At 36.6% G+C, this 13,079-nt stretch overlaps 1 long non-coding RNA gene across 1 annotated transcript in view; it reads right to left on the minus strand.

The window, feature by feature from the left end:
* LOC110257539 (uncharacterized) overlaps window positions 1–13,079 on the minus strand; it is a 744,583-nt gene that overhangs the window by 375,615 nt on the left and 355,889 nt on the right. Inside the window, exon 4 of the long non-coding RNA XR_014834218.1 lies at window positions 5,681–5,779. This is a non-coding gene — a long non-coding RNA (uncharacterized LOC110257539). The remainder of the gene's footprint in view (window positions 1–5,680; window positions 5,780–13,079) is intronic.

A 13,079-nucleotide genomic window follows, 5' to 3' on the forward strand; every position in this document is an offset into this window, starting at 1 on the left:
ATTTACTCCCTGGTAGTCAGGGATCATTCTTATAAAAACAGGATTGCATTTAAACAGAACTTAGATGCATACAAGATGCACACTTTTCTCTATATATTATAGTCACTGAAAATTACTAATTCAATTAGCATTTTTTTATATCCTCAGCATCACACAGAACACTGTTCATTTCATCACAGGGAAAAATATGATCAATAAAATTCAGCCCATCCCCTTAAGAATCATATTTTAGTAAAGGAGTAAGAAAATTAATAAGAACATATTATAGGTTAATGAAACTATTTTGTATAATACTTTAGTGGTAGATACATCTCATTGTATACTTGTCAAAACCACTAGAATGCACCACACCAAGAGTGAACTTTAAGGTAAACTGTGGACTTTGAATGATAAGGTGTCAGGGAAAGTTTAACCATTGTAACAAATATATCATTCTGGTTCAGAATATTGATAGTAGAGAAGGCTATGTATGAGTAGGAAGAGGGGCTACAAGGGAACTCTCTGTACTTACTGCTCAAGAGTTCAAGTTTCTGTGAACTTAAAACTGCTCTAAAAATAAAATCTACCGAAATACACGTAATACAATGTTATGTAAATGCCACTAGCAAAATTCTATCAGGGTTTAGCCACTTTATGGGAAGAGGAGTGGAGAAGTTCATGATGGATGGATAGGACTGATAGGAATTCCAGTCAGCGGACACAAGATGAGCAAAATCTTGGCAGAGAGAAATTTGAAGGGCATTTGGGTAGGAAAAAAAGTTCTTGTGTCTCTTATCTTCCATCCTTCTGAGGTAATGGCCTGTAGAATATACAGACAAGGATTTATAGCCAAATGAGAACTAAAGCGCACTTTATTAATCTGAGCATTCTTCCTAACAACACAGAAAATTCAGGCCTCCTGTAAACTGTTGGAAAAATTGAGACCAGAATGGATCTTGTTATTCTTCCCACTCTTTGACCCCAAATGAATTATCAACCCATTTGGAGGTGGAAAATACAGAGCAGGGACTGCAAATAACTGTTTGTTTGTTTGTTTGTTTGTTTCAATTAGGTAAGCTTGCTCTGCTATGGCAAGTTACTTTTTGGGTGCCAGGCTCTCCCTATTGTCTTCTCAACACTGTGGCAAGTGACAGGATTCAGGCAGAAGCAGAAGATGAAATGAAGACTAGCTCTTCTCAACACCAGATTCCCTTTCATCTTGCCTCTGATAATTCAATATTTGACTTAGTAGTAAATCTTACAGAAAAAAAATTGATTTTTGTGCTATTTTTTTTTAGGGCCACACCTATGGTATATGGAAGTATATGGAAGTTCTCAGGATAGGGGTCAATTCAGAGCTGCAGCTGCCAGCCTATGCCACAGCCACAACTGTAAGATTTGTCAGCTCTGAGCTATCTCCCTTGATCCTTGCCTACACACAAGGATTTGGAGGTGCAAGGTGAGAAGCATGGTAGTGGCATCAGGATAGAGCCAGCAGGCTTTGTTGAGCAAGGATGGAGGCAGGTGGTCTGGCAGGAGGTTGTTCTGGCCGGACGGTGCTGCAGCAGTCCTGGGATAGACCCAGTCTTGCAGAGATAGAGGCAGTGAGTCTCTCCAGGTGGGAGTAATCAGCTCAGAACAGGAGGGGTTTGGGGTCGAAGGGAATTTCCCCTCAAACTGACACCTCAGTGTAACAGCTCGGAACTGGGCTGTTTTAATGAGCCATTCTGGTCCATCACCCTGAGCCAGAGGTTGCAGACAAGAGTCAGGTAGCAGTGTATAGCAAGTTTTATTTACACCCTCAGAGAGAGCGGGCTGCCCTGGGTAGGGACTGGTGCTGGCTGCAACTCGTCTCTCCTTATATTCCTATATCATGGACCTGTTTGGGGACTCCTGTTCTCTTGCCCCATGCCCACTATTTCCTGTCCTGCACCTTGCATGGGTAAGGAGGTGCGTTTGGATCCTCTGATTAGTTTAGGGAGAAGACTGCCTTATTTACATGGGAAAAGGGTTATAGGGAGATGCTCCAAAGAGTATTCCTTTAGTATCTGCATGTGTCTTCATTGTTTGATCACAGCCTTCCTGTTCTTGGTAATGATAAATGGCCTGTTTTGAATCACCCGGGCCAGAGTCCCTATCCTCTTCTACCTAACACAACAATGCCAGTTCTGAGCTATGTCTGTGACCTACACCACAGCTTGCAGCAACACCGGATCCTTAACCCACTGAGTGAGGCTAGGGATCTAACCCGCATTCTCATGGGTACTAGTCAGGTTCTTAACCCATTGAGTCACAATGGGAACTCCACTAATCTATTTTTAATATTGATATATGCTTGCCTAAATTGATGTTATGATCATTTAGACTTCATCTTAATGGAAATTTCTATATTATATGCTAAAATAAACATCCAACTTACCCTTTTGCCTTATGATCATAGTAGTAACTAAATTACTATCTTAAGATGGCAAAGCAACAGTAGCAACAACAAATGTTTTTTTTTTTAATTTTGTTATTCTAGATTTGTAGACAAGCATTTTTAGATTATACGATAAAAATAATGTAATTTGATAAAGATGCATTTTTTTTTAGTGTTACAGCAGAGGTTATGACATAGAAAAGCAGCCACTTTGGCCAAAGAAGTAGGGACTAGTATAGGTTTTTGTTTCAAAGAAAAAGTCCACAAAGAGACAGCACAAGGAACTGAATTAGGACAAGGACAATCCTGAAATGAGATTTTAATGTAGAAGAAATGTTACTGTCTGGCTTTGGAAGAGCTGAATAGATCTGGCTGAGAACATTCAAGAGCTATTTGAATAAGTTATTACCCAAATGCACACTAATAAATAGGTCATTAAGAATTTGTTTTACTATACGAGTTTGAGAGCCAGTTAGGATGTAGATTTCATCATCATACCTTCAGCACCTTTGCCCTATTCCTTCAAACTTGTCTAATTAAACACTCAGACTCCTAAGTAGCCTGTAAGAAATTGGGATACTCATCTTTCATTTTTCTTAGAGACATTATAAGTATCCCAAACATAATGAGTTCAATTGTTAAGAATTCAATTGTGAAGGAGGTAAAGGTTTTCATTAAAAATGGTACATATTTTAATCATACAGATGAACAATTAAACATGTAAAATATAGACCAAAAAGGTTGTTTAAAGAGAACTCAAATAAACATTCATGAGGATGTGGAGAAAAGTGAACCCTCCTACACTGCTGATGGGACTGTAAATTGGTAGAGTCACTGCAGAAAACTGTATGGAGGGTCCTCCAAAAACTAAGAATAAAACTACCATATGACCTCCACTCATAGGTAAATAAACAAAACAAAACATTAAAAAAGCGCTTAATTCAAAAAGATACATGCACCCTAAAGATCATAGAAGCATTATTTACAATTGCCAAGGTATGGTAGTAACCTAATGTCCATCAGCAGATGAATAAATAAAGAATATGTTATAGAGTATACACACACACACACACATAAACACACACACACAATGGAATACTACTCAGCCATAAAATATAACAAAAATTTGCAATTTGTAGCAACATTAATGGGCTTGGAGGGTATTATGCTAAGTGAAATAAGTCAGACTGAAAAAGACAAATACTGATATCACTTATATGTGGAATCTAAAAATATAACAAATTAATGAATAAAACAAAAAAAGAAGCAGACTCGCAGATTTAGAGAACAAACTAGTGGTTACCAATGGTTACTAGTGGAAGGGGGGAAGGCAAAATAAGGGTAGGGGATTAAAAGAATTATTATAGTATTATATGAAATCATGTTTGTGAAATTTTTGAAAACTGTAAAGCATTATGAAATTTAAAGAATCTTTCAATTTAAAAAGTTTGTTTAAAATCCATAAGCACATACAGATTAAACAAGTTAACACTAGTTTAATGTGTTTATTAAAACACCGTGCAGGTATAGATATTATTGAAGGCCCTTTAACTAAATTCTGTAAGCTTACAATTCCTAAGTCAAGTAGTTTGCCTAGACACCATGTGCCCTTTGGAACTAGAGTGTATGGAATGGAGGAATTATACAGAAGAGACGTGGAGAGAAGGTAGTTGCCCAAAGGATAGAAGTCAGGAGAAATCAATACCAAATAAAGATCTAGGGGAACATTCCATCATAGGGAAGAAAAGCTGTCTTCACTAATAACTCCTAGAAGGTTTTAAATGTATCCTCTTCTTAATACCTAGCTCCATTATCTTAACAAAGAGCAGCTAAAAAATAATCTTGATTGATGGGATTAAACATTACCCAGAAGCATCTGGCTTGCTGCAATTTCTGTATCAGAACTACATATACAGATAAATGTCTTCAAACACACACAAACATACACACCCTCCTTTATAGCTGTTGACATAGTCACCCTTTTCCAAAAGGAATAGAGAGGACAGGAAAGCAAATGTAGGGTTGTGCAACACTAAAACTAAGACCAGATGGAATGGCTCATTTAGAGTAGATGTGGAAAAAAGAGATTAGGTTTGAAAATAATTTACAGTCGAGCTTGGTATGAAATTTGTGTTGGTGCAGGAACAGTCTTGACCGGAAACACTATCCATGAAGCTTACTTTCAAGAGTCATTGCATTGCCTCGCATTGGCTTCATCAGACTACTGGGGACCTGCAGTACCTTTGTTCCCCAGAACCTTCCATTTGGGATCCCTTTCTTTGCCTACTCATCTATAAGCTCTTCATCCTGCTTCTACTTTTCTTTCTTCTAATCTGGAAAGATCTTTCAATATCTTTTGCATCACTCTGTGTATTTGACCATCGCAAAAATCGAGGACCTTGAATTTGAATGAATATAGGACTAGCAGTTCAGCAATTCATTCCGTTCTCCACCAAGACTAATAATGGGGTCTTTGTTTTCTCTCCAAATTGTTTTCCACTTAGTGTAAAAGAAACATGTTCACAGATGAAAAAAAGACATGTCATATACATCATGTTTTATATCCTGCAACTTTTTCAATAATTGATAATGGTTCTCTGGCTTTCTTTTATATTCATATATTATAATTCAGGTCACAATGCTTTAAAATCATACAGTTGTAACATACAAAAACATCTCCACATTTGGAATGCAGTACTTACTTGCTTATACTTCTTACATTGGAAGATAATCAGAAGTATTAGCCTATTTTTCCAGAGGAAGATGTTTCCCCATCCAGAGAGCCATAATACTACTATGAGGGTACACTGGGGTACTGTTGTGGTTTGCACTATGTTAGAAGGCATTCTTTGAGGTCAAGATAATGAAGAAAACCAACAGAGTTTTTAAAGAAGCATTTTCTAAATTTGGTTCCCCAAGACTCAAGTGTTACAAGAATCTATCAGTGGGACAGCTGAAAAATAATTTTAGTATTTCCACAAGATAAAAAGAAATAAACATTTGCCTATGTAAAAGCAATATAAGATAAGTAAAGCACTATTTTTTCGTCTTTGCTAGCGCTGTATTGATTAAATCATGCTGTTTAGAATTTCTTATTGGCATTTACGTCTGAGTCATTAATAAAATATTTTCAAAAATTGCTTAATTGCATAGATTGAGGTAGACAAAAATCTTTCAAGTATCATAAAGTCCACACTGATAAAGTAATCAAAAGTTTCTTGATAATGAAAATAAATGATTAGGAGTTATTTATTTAGGAAGATTTCTAAAACAAATACTCACAGGTTTTTGGCTGAGCCTTTATATATTTTCCTTTGTGAAAACCTGGTTTAGACATTCTCCTGGGCTTTTTGCAGCAGGAGTGACAATGCATTTAGCCACCTGTTATAGGAGAGATAGCATGAGGATTGGTACTTGAGAAAATTAATGTGGAAAATAAAAGCCCAACAAGTTTGTTTGCAATAAAAACCAAGTATTAGTCAAGTTCTGGTGGACAGATTCATACTGAGTTTGAAACTCAAATGATTTCAGGGCAGAGAATGTTATATCCTTGAAAGAACAGGAGTAATCAATAAAATAAAAACAAAAAAAGATAAATGCTATTGTAGAAAAAGAATTTGGTTGGTTTATATCCTAGGCTTTGAAATTAGAGTTACTGGAAATTTAATTCCATCCATCACTTACTAGTGACATGGTTTTGGAAAAGGTACTTAATCACTTTGTTCTAAATATCCCCATTTATAAATGCTGATAATTCATAGAGTTCTGCTGCATTTTAAGTGTGTGTTTGCATATGTTAAGTACTTCAAAAAAAGTTGTTATTATTATTTTTTTCTGGGTGACCTTGGGCAAGACACTTAAATTTTCTCATTTTCTAAATGTAAAACAAGTGGATGTGACTAGATAATCTATATCTACAACTCCTTAGACATGATTACTGAGATACTGTTGGAGTGCTCATGGTTTTAAAATACTTAATAAATAAGAAAATACTAAAATTTAAATCCCACAGGGACTGTGTTTACGAACAACTCTCATTTCTCAGTGTCCTGAGATTTGCCTTTTCCTCATTAGTGTTATGTTTTTACACCTTGAACCCTATGATTACCAAGTTTTTCATAGGTGAGTTATTTGTATCATTCTTCTGATTTCAAAATGTCTTAGACAGATGGTCTTCCCAACTTTGCCCATCCAAACTTGCCTCATATTTATGAATATAAACATATAAAAATATATTGTTTTTTTTTTTTAAATTGGGACCTGAAACCTTGTATACAAAAGTTTGGTGATTGTTAGGTCAAACTTATCTAGTTCCTAGGGAGGGAGTGTGACAAACTCAGTTGGTAAATGCCAGCACAGCCTGAAAGGGGACTGATTCCTCTGCTTTAGATGAAACAAAAAACAATAGTGAGTCAGTGGTGTTATGTCTTTTTAAGATGACTAGCATCTATTTTTCTGTTCTATGACCTATACAGCATGGAGCCAGGAGAGACTCTAACAAGCCATGGATTCATATACAAAGGAGTCATCAATCCTTATTTTGTTGTCTGGATGTTAGGTTCCCAAGCCTCTCCAACAGAATAAAAGATGAAATAAATTGCCATTGAAATAAATACTTAGCGCCTATGCAGAATAATTATGGCTGTGCTGGAAACCTGGACAGGGTGATAATTAGTGGCCAATCTATAATGCGTAATGTATCAATTAAAATTTTTTATTGGATTCTTTCAGCAGACTTGGCTCCTGTATGGTTGTGAAATAGAAAAGGCTTTAGGTCCCAAAACCTGAACACTAAGACTGAGCACATTTATCCCAAACTCATATGCACATAATTTCTTAAAAAACAGGGCAAGATTGATTTTGCTGAGAAAACTTAAACAAACTTAAACATGTAAAATAATTTACAGAAACATAGAGAAGAGCTTGTTCATAAGCTTTCAATATAAAAGAGAAAAGAAACAATAAATAAAAAAAATAACATTTTGAAATCTGCTTATACTACACTCTCAAGCCAGTCTTTTGACCCCCTTCTGCTTAAAACCCTTCAGTGGCTCTCTGACACCACCAGAACATTTAGTTCTATTAACAAGACATGATTTCTCATCTTGTGTGAGTATGTGTAAGCATATGGAGTACTTATAATGTACCAAGTAATGTGCTAAGAGCTAAGAATGCAATGGTGAACAGATACAAAACCTGTTTTCTTGGAAGTTAATCTATTGGGAGTGATAGGCATTAATCACAGTTAAACAAAGGAATGTGAAAGTATACACACAGTCACTTTTTAAAAAGAGATATGTGGTACATTAACATGGGACATTAAACACAGTCTAGAGTTTTCAAGAAAAAGCAAAGACAAAAGTCCTTTAGCAGGAAGAAACAGGATACATTTGAAGAATTGCAAAAAGGATACCAAAATAAAGAGAGAGGAAGGTATACAAGAGATGAATGTAGGCACCAAGTATTGAAAAATCCGTGGGTTACCTTTTGTTATTTAGCTTAAAAGTACTGGGAAATTGTTAATGTGTTATAAGTAAAGGATTATTTTGATCAGTTTGGTATTCTAAAATAAGAATTGGCAAATATGTCCCTCTGGTCAAATCTGTCTGTTTTGTAAATAAAGCTTTATGGGAACACAGCCATATTCACTTATTTACACATACTCTATGGATGCTTTAGAGCTACTATGAATGACAGAATTGGCTAGTGGCAACAAAGATACATCCTGCAAAGCTGAACATATTTACCATCTGCCCTTTTACAGAAAAACTGCCAACCTTTGTTCTAAAATATTACTGTGGGGAGTTCCCGACATGGCTCAGTGGTTAACGAATCCGACTAGGAACCATGAGGTTGCGGGTTCGATCCCTGCCCTTGCTCAGTGGGTTGAGGATCTGAGCTGTGGTGTAGGTGGCAGAAGTGGCTCGGATCCCACATTGCTGTGGCTCTGGCATAGGCCAGTGGATACAGCTCTGATTCAACCCCTAGCCTGGGAACTTCCATATGCCATGAGAGCGGCCCAAGAAATGGCAAAAAGACAAAAAAAAAATATTACTGTGGCCTCTAGGTAGAGAATATACTTGAAGATGTACTTGAAGGAACAAAAATGAGCTTAAAGAATGCTGTTTTTAGTAGTACAGGTCAGAGAAGGAAGTTTAAATTAAATGTCTGAGGTCAGAGATGCAGAACTACTGATGAATTTGAGAAAGATTTAAGAAGTAAACTGGACATAAATTAATGATTTATTAGACATGGTGCATGAAGCAGAGGAAACTTTTAAGGATGAATTTTATGTTTATGTCTTTTACTGCTAGATGGATGATAGTGCCATTTTCTAGAAGTGTACCAGATTTAGGAGAAAGATTATAAGTTTAATTTTGAACATATTGGGTTTGAGCTGTCTTTGAAATATCCAAGAAAAGATGTAAAATTCTCAGTAAGGGTTGGAGCTCCGGTAAGAAATCTGAAGTAGAGACAGAAGTCAGTGACTATATGTGAATAGGAGCCACGGTGTGGATGAGGTTGCCTACAAAAGTATCATTGATTAGGAAGAGAAATTTATTATAGACTTGAGGAGCACCAATGTTCCTGAGCTAGATAGAATGAGATGCCCTACAAAGGGAAAAAGGAATGGAATATGTTAGAGAAGTATAAACAGAAAAATACTGCTTTCAGAGAAATTTGGTGAAAAGAATGTTTAAGAAAAGTAGAGTGATCAACAGTGGATGATCACTAAATGAAAAGTTCATTGGATGTTAAGGTAATAGAAATCATTGGTGCCCTAAGGGAGACCTGCTAAATGCAGTGAGGCAGTCCCTAACACCATACACAAAAATAAACTCGAAAAGGATTAAAGACCTAGATATAAGACCAGACACTATAAAACTCTTAGAAGAAAACATAGGCCAAACACTCTCTGACATAAATGACAGCAACATCTTCTCAGATACACCTCTTAGAGTATTTACAATAAAAACAAAAATAAGCAAATGGGACCTTATCAAACTTAAAAAGTTTCTGCACAGCAAAGGAAACCCTAAAAAGAATGAAAAGACAACCCACAGAATGGGAGAAAATCTTTGCAAGTGAATCAACTGACAAGGGATTAATCTCTAAAATTTATTAAACACCAAAATTTATAAACACCACAAGCTCCATACCAAAAAAACAAAACCCCATCAAAAAATGGGTAGAAGATCTAAACAGACAGTTCTCCAAAGAAGACATTACAGATGGCCAAAAAACACATGAAAAGATGTTCAACATCACTCATCATTAGAGAAATGCAAATCAAAACCTCTCTGAGGTACCACCTTACACCAGCCAGAATGGCCATCATCCAAAAGTCTACAAACAATAAGTGCTGGAGAGGGTGTGGAGAAAAAGGAACCCTAGTACACTGTTGGTGGGATTATAAATTGGTGCAACCACTGTGGAAAACAGCATGGAGATTCCTCAGAAAACTAAACAGAGAACTACCATTGGATCCAGCAATCCCATTCCTGGGCATCTATCCAGAGAAAACCACGACGCACAAAGACACATGTACTCCAATGTTCATTGCAGCACTATTTACAATAGCCAAGACATGGAAATAACCTAAATGTCCATCGACAGAGGAGTGGATCCAGAAGATGTGTTACATATACACAATGGAATATTACTCAGCCATTAAAAGGAATGAAATACTGGCATTTTTAGCAACATGGATGGACCTAGAAATTAGCATGCTAAGTGAAGTCAGCCATACAATGAGACACCAACATCAAATGCTTTCACTGACATGTGGCATCTGAAAAAAGGACAGACTGAAGTTCTTTGCAGAACAGATGCTGTCTCACAGACATTGAAAAACTTATGGTCTTTGGAGGAGACAGTTTGGGGGCTGGGGGGATGTGCTTGGGTTATGGAATGGAAATCCTGTGAAATTGGATTGTTATGATCATTATACAACTACAGATGTGATAAATTCATTTGAGTAATAAAAAATAAAAAATAAAAATAAAAATAAATAAATGCAATGAGGCAGCCAGAACAATACAGGTAAGATCCAAAGAAGAAAGTGCAGAGATCCAGGCACATGGTATAGGCAATTCTTTTAAATAGTTTTCAGTGAAGAGGGAGAGACATCATTTGATATCTCCACCCACTGAGCTAACTGGTAGACTTATACATCTCTTTTCCTGAAATCCAAAGATTTCCCTGACACTCTATCTTCACTCTCAAGGCTGTATTAAAGCCTTCTTGCATAAGTTTCCACATTACTCTTACTGTAGCCCTTATTAAATCTTTTGTCACTGGTAGTCTCTGCTTATTAAATTGTAACCCACTTGAGCTGTAGAAATAAGTCTTTTTATAATTGTACCGTTACCATTTAGTTTATAATAGTATCTGTTGATCTTAAAAGCAGAATAACCAGGGAGTTCCCACAATGGCTCAGAGGAAAAGAATCTGATTAACATCCATGAGGATGCAGGTTCAATCCCTGGCCTTGGTCAGTGGGTTAAGGATTTGGTGCTGCCATGAGCTATGGTGTAGGTCACAAATGTGGCTTGGATCCTGTGTCTCTGTGGCTGTCGCACAGGCCAGTAGCTGTAGCTCTGATTCGACCCCTAGCCTGGGAACCTCTAGAAGCTGTGGATATGGCCCTAAAAAGACAAAACACACACAAAAAAGGCAGAATAACCAGACACCTATGGTCAATTAATCTTCAACAAGGGAGGCAAGAATATAAAATGGGAAAAAGTCTCTTCAGCAAGTGGTGCTGGGAAAACTGGACAACTGCATGTAAATCAATGAAACTGGAATATACCCACACACCATGCACAAAAATAAACTCTAAATGGCTTAAATACTTAAACATAAGAAAAGACACCATAAAACTCCTAGAAGAAAACATAGGCAAAACATTCTCTGACATTAACCATACAGATGTTCTTAGGTCAGTCCCCCAAGGCAATAGAAATAACCACAAAAATAAACCAATGGGACCTAATCAAACTTAAAAGCTTTTGCACAGCAAAGAAAACTATACAAAAAAAAAAAAAAAAAAAAGACAACCTATGGGAGAAAATAGTTTCAAATGATGCAAGTGACAAGTACTTAATCTCTAAATATACAAACAACTTATACACCTCAACAGCAACAAAACCAACACCCAATTGAAAAACGGGCAGAAGATCTGAATAGATATTTCTCCAAAGAAGATATAGAGAGGGCCAACAGGCACATGAAAAAATGCTTAACATCTCTAATTATTAGAGAAATGCAAATCAAAACTACAATGAGGTACCACCTCACACCAGTCAGAATGGCCATCATTAACAAGTCAACAAATAACAAATGCTAAAGAGTGTGGAGAAAAGGGTGCCCTTCTTCACTGTTGGTGGGAATGTAAATTGGTACAACCACTATGGAAAACAGTATGGAGGTTCCTCAGAAAACTAAATATAGAACTACAACATGACACAGCAGTTCCACTCCTGGGCATCTATCAGGAAAAAACATTCATTTAAAAAGACACATGCATATTTATGTTCATCATAGCATTATTCACGATGGCCAAGACATGGAAACAACCTAAATGTCCTCATCAGATGAATGGATTAAGATGTGGTACCTATACACAATGGAATACTACTCAGCCATAAAAAAGAATAAAATAATGCCATTTGCAGCAACATGGATGGAACTAGAGACTCTCATACTAAGTCAGAAAGAGAAATCCAAATACCATATGATATCACATATCTGGAATCTAATATATGGCACAAATGAACCAATCTATAGACAAGAAACAAACTCATAGACTTGGGGAACAGAATTGTGGTTGCCAAGGGGGAGGGGGGGGAGGGAGTGGGATGCAGTTTGGGGTTAGTAGATGCAAACAATTACATCTAGAATGGATAAGCAATGAGATCCTGCTGTATAGCACAGGGAACTATATCTATCACTTGTGATGGAACATGAAGGCGGATAATATGAAGAAAAGAATGTATATACATATGTATAACTGGGTCACTTTGCTATACAGCAGAAATCAACAGAACACTGTAAATCAACCATAATATAAAATGGTTTTTTTTGGGGTTTTTTTGGTTTTTTTTTAGGGCTGCATCCGCAGCATATGGAAGTTCCCAGGCTAGGGGTCAAATCAGAGCTACAGCTGCCGGCCTACACCACAGCCACAGCAATGCAGGATCTGAGCCACATTTATGACCTACACCACAACTCACAGGCAATGCCAGATCCCTGACACACTGAATGAGGCCAAGGATTGAACCCACATCCTCATGGATACTAGTTGGATTTGTTTGCATTGCACCACAATGGGAAAACCTCTAAAAAAATAAAAATCTTAAAAATAAAAAATAAAAGCAGAATAACAAATACTGTAATAGACTTCATATAATTATATAAATTACACAAGCATATATATGCACACTCATGTATAGTATGTATGTGTGTACACAATCATTCATACACTGATTTTGAATTAAACTGAAACATAAGTTACAGGGGCATAATGGCGTAAAATATTTTTATGTCTTAACCCAAACTTTATTAAAGAAACTATCTTTTTATAGATACTATAACTTAAAAATTCTAAAATTAGGAGTTCTCATCGTTGTGGCTCAGCAGTTAATGAATCTGACCAGCATCCATGAGGATGCAGGTTCAG

This window comes from Sus scrofa, chromosome 18 (assembly GCF_054392235.1).
Source record: "Sus scrofa isolate SSC_HxYL_T2T_F1_AM1 chromosome 18, Sscrofa_HxYL_maternal_Yorkshire_Landrace_v2.0, whole genome shotgun sequence".
Taxonomy (NCBI): domain Eukaryota; kingdom Metazoa; phylum Chordata; class Mammalia; order Artiodactyla; family Suidae; genus Sus; species Sus scrofa.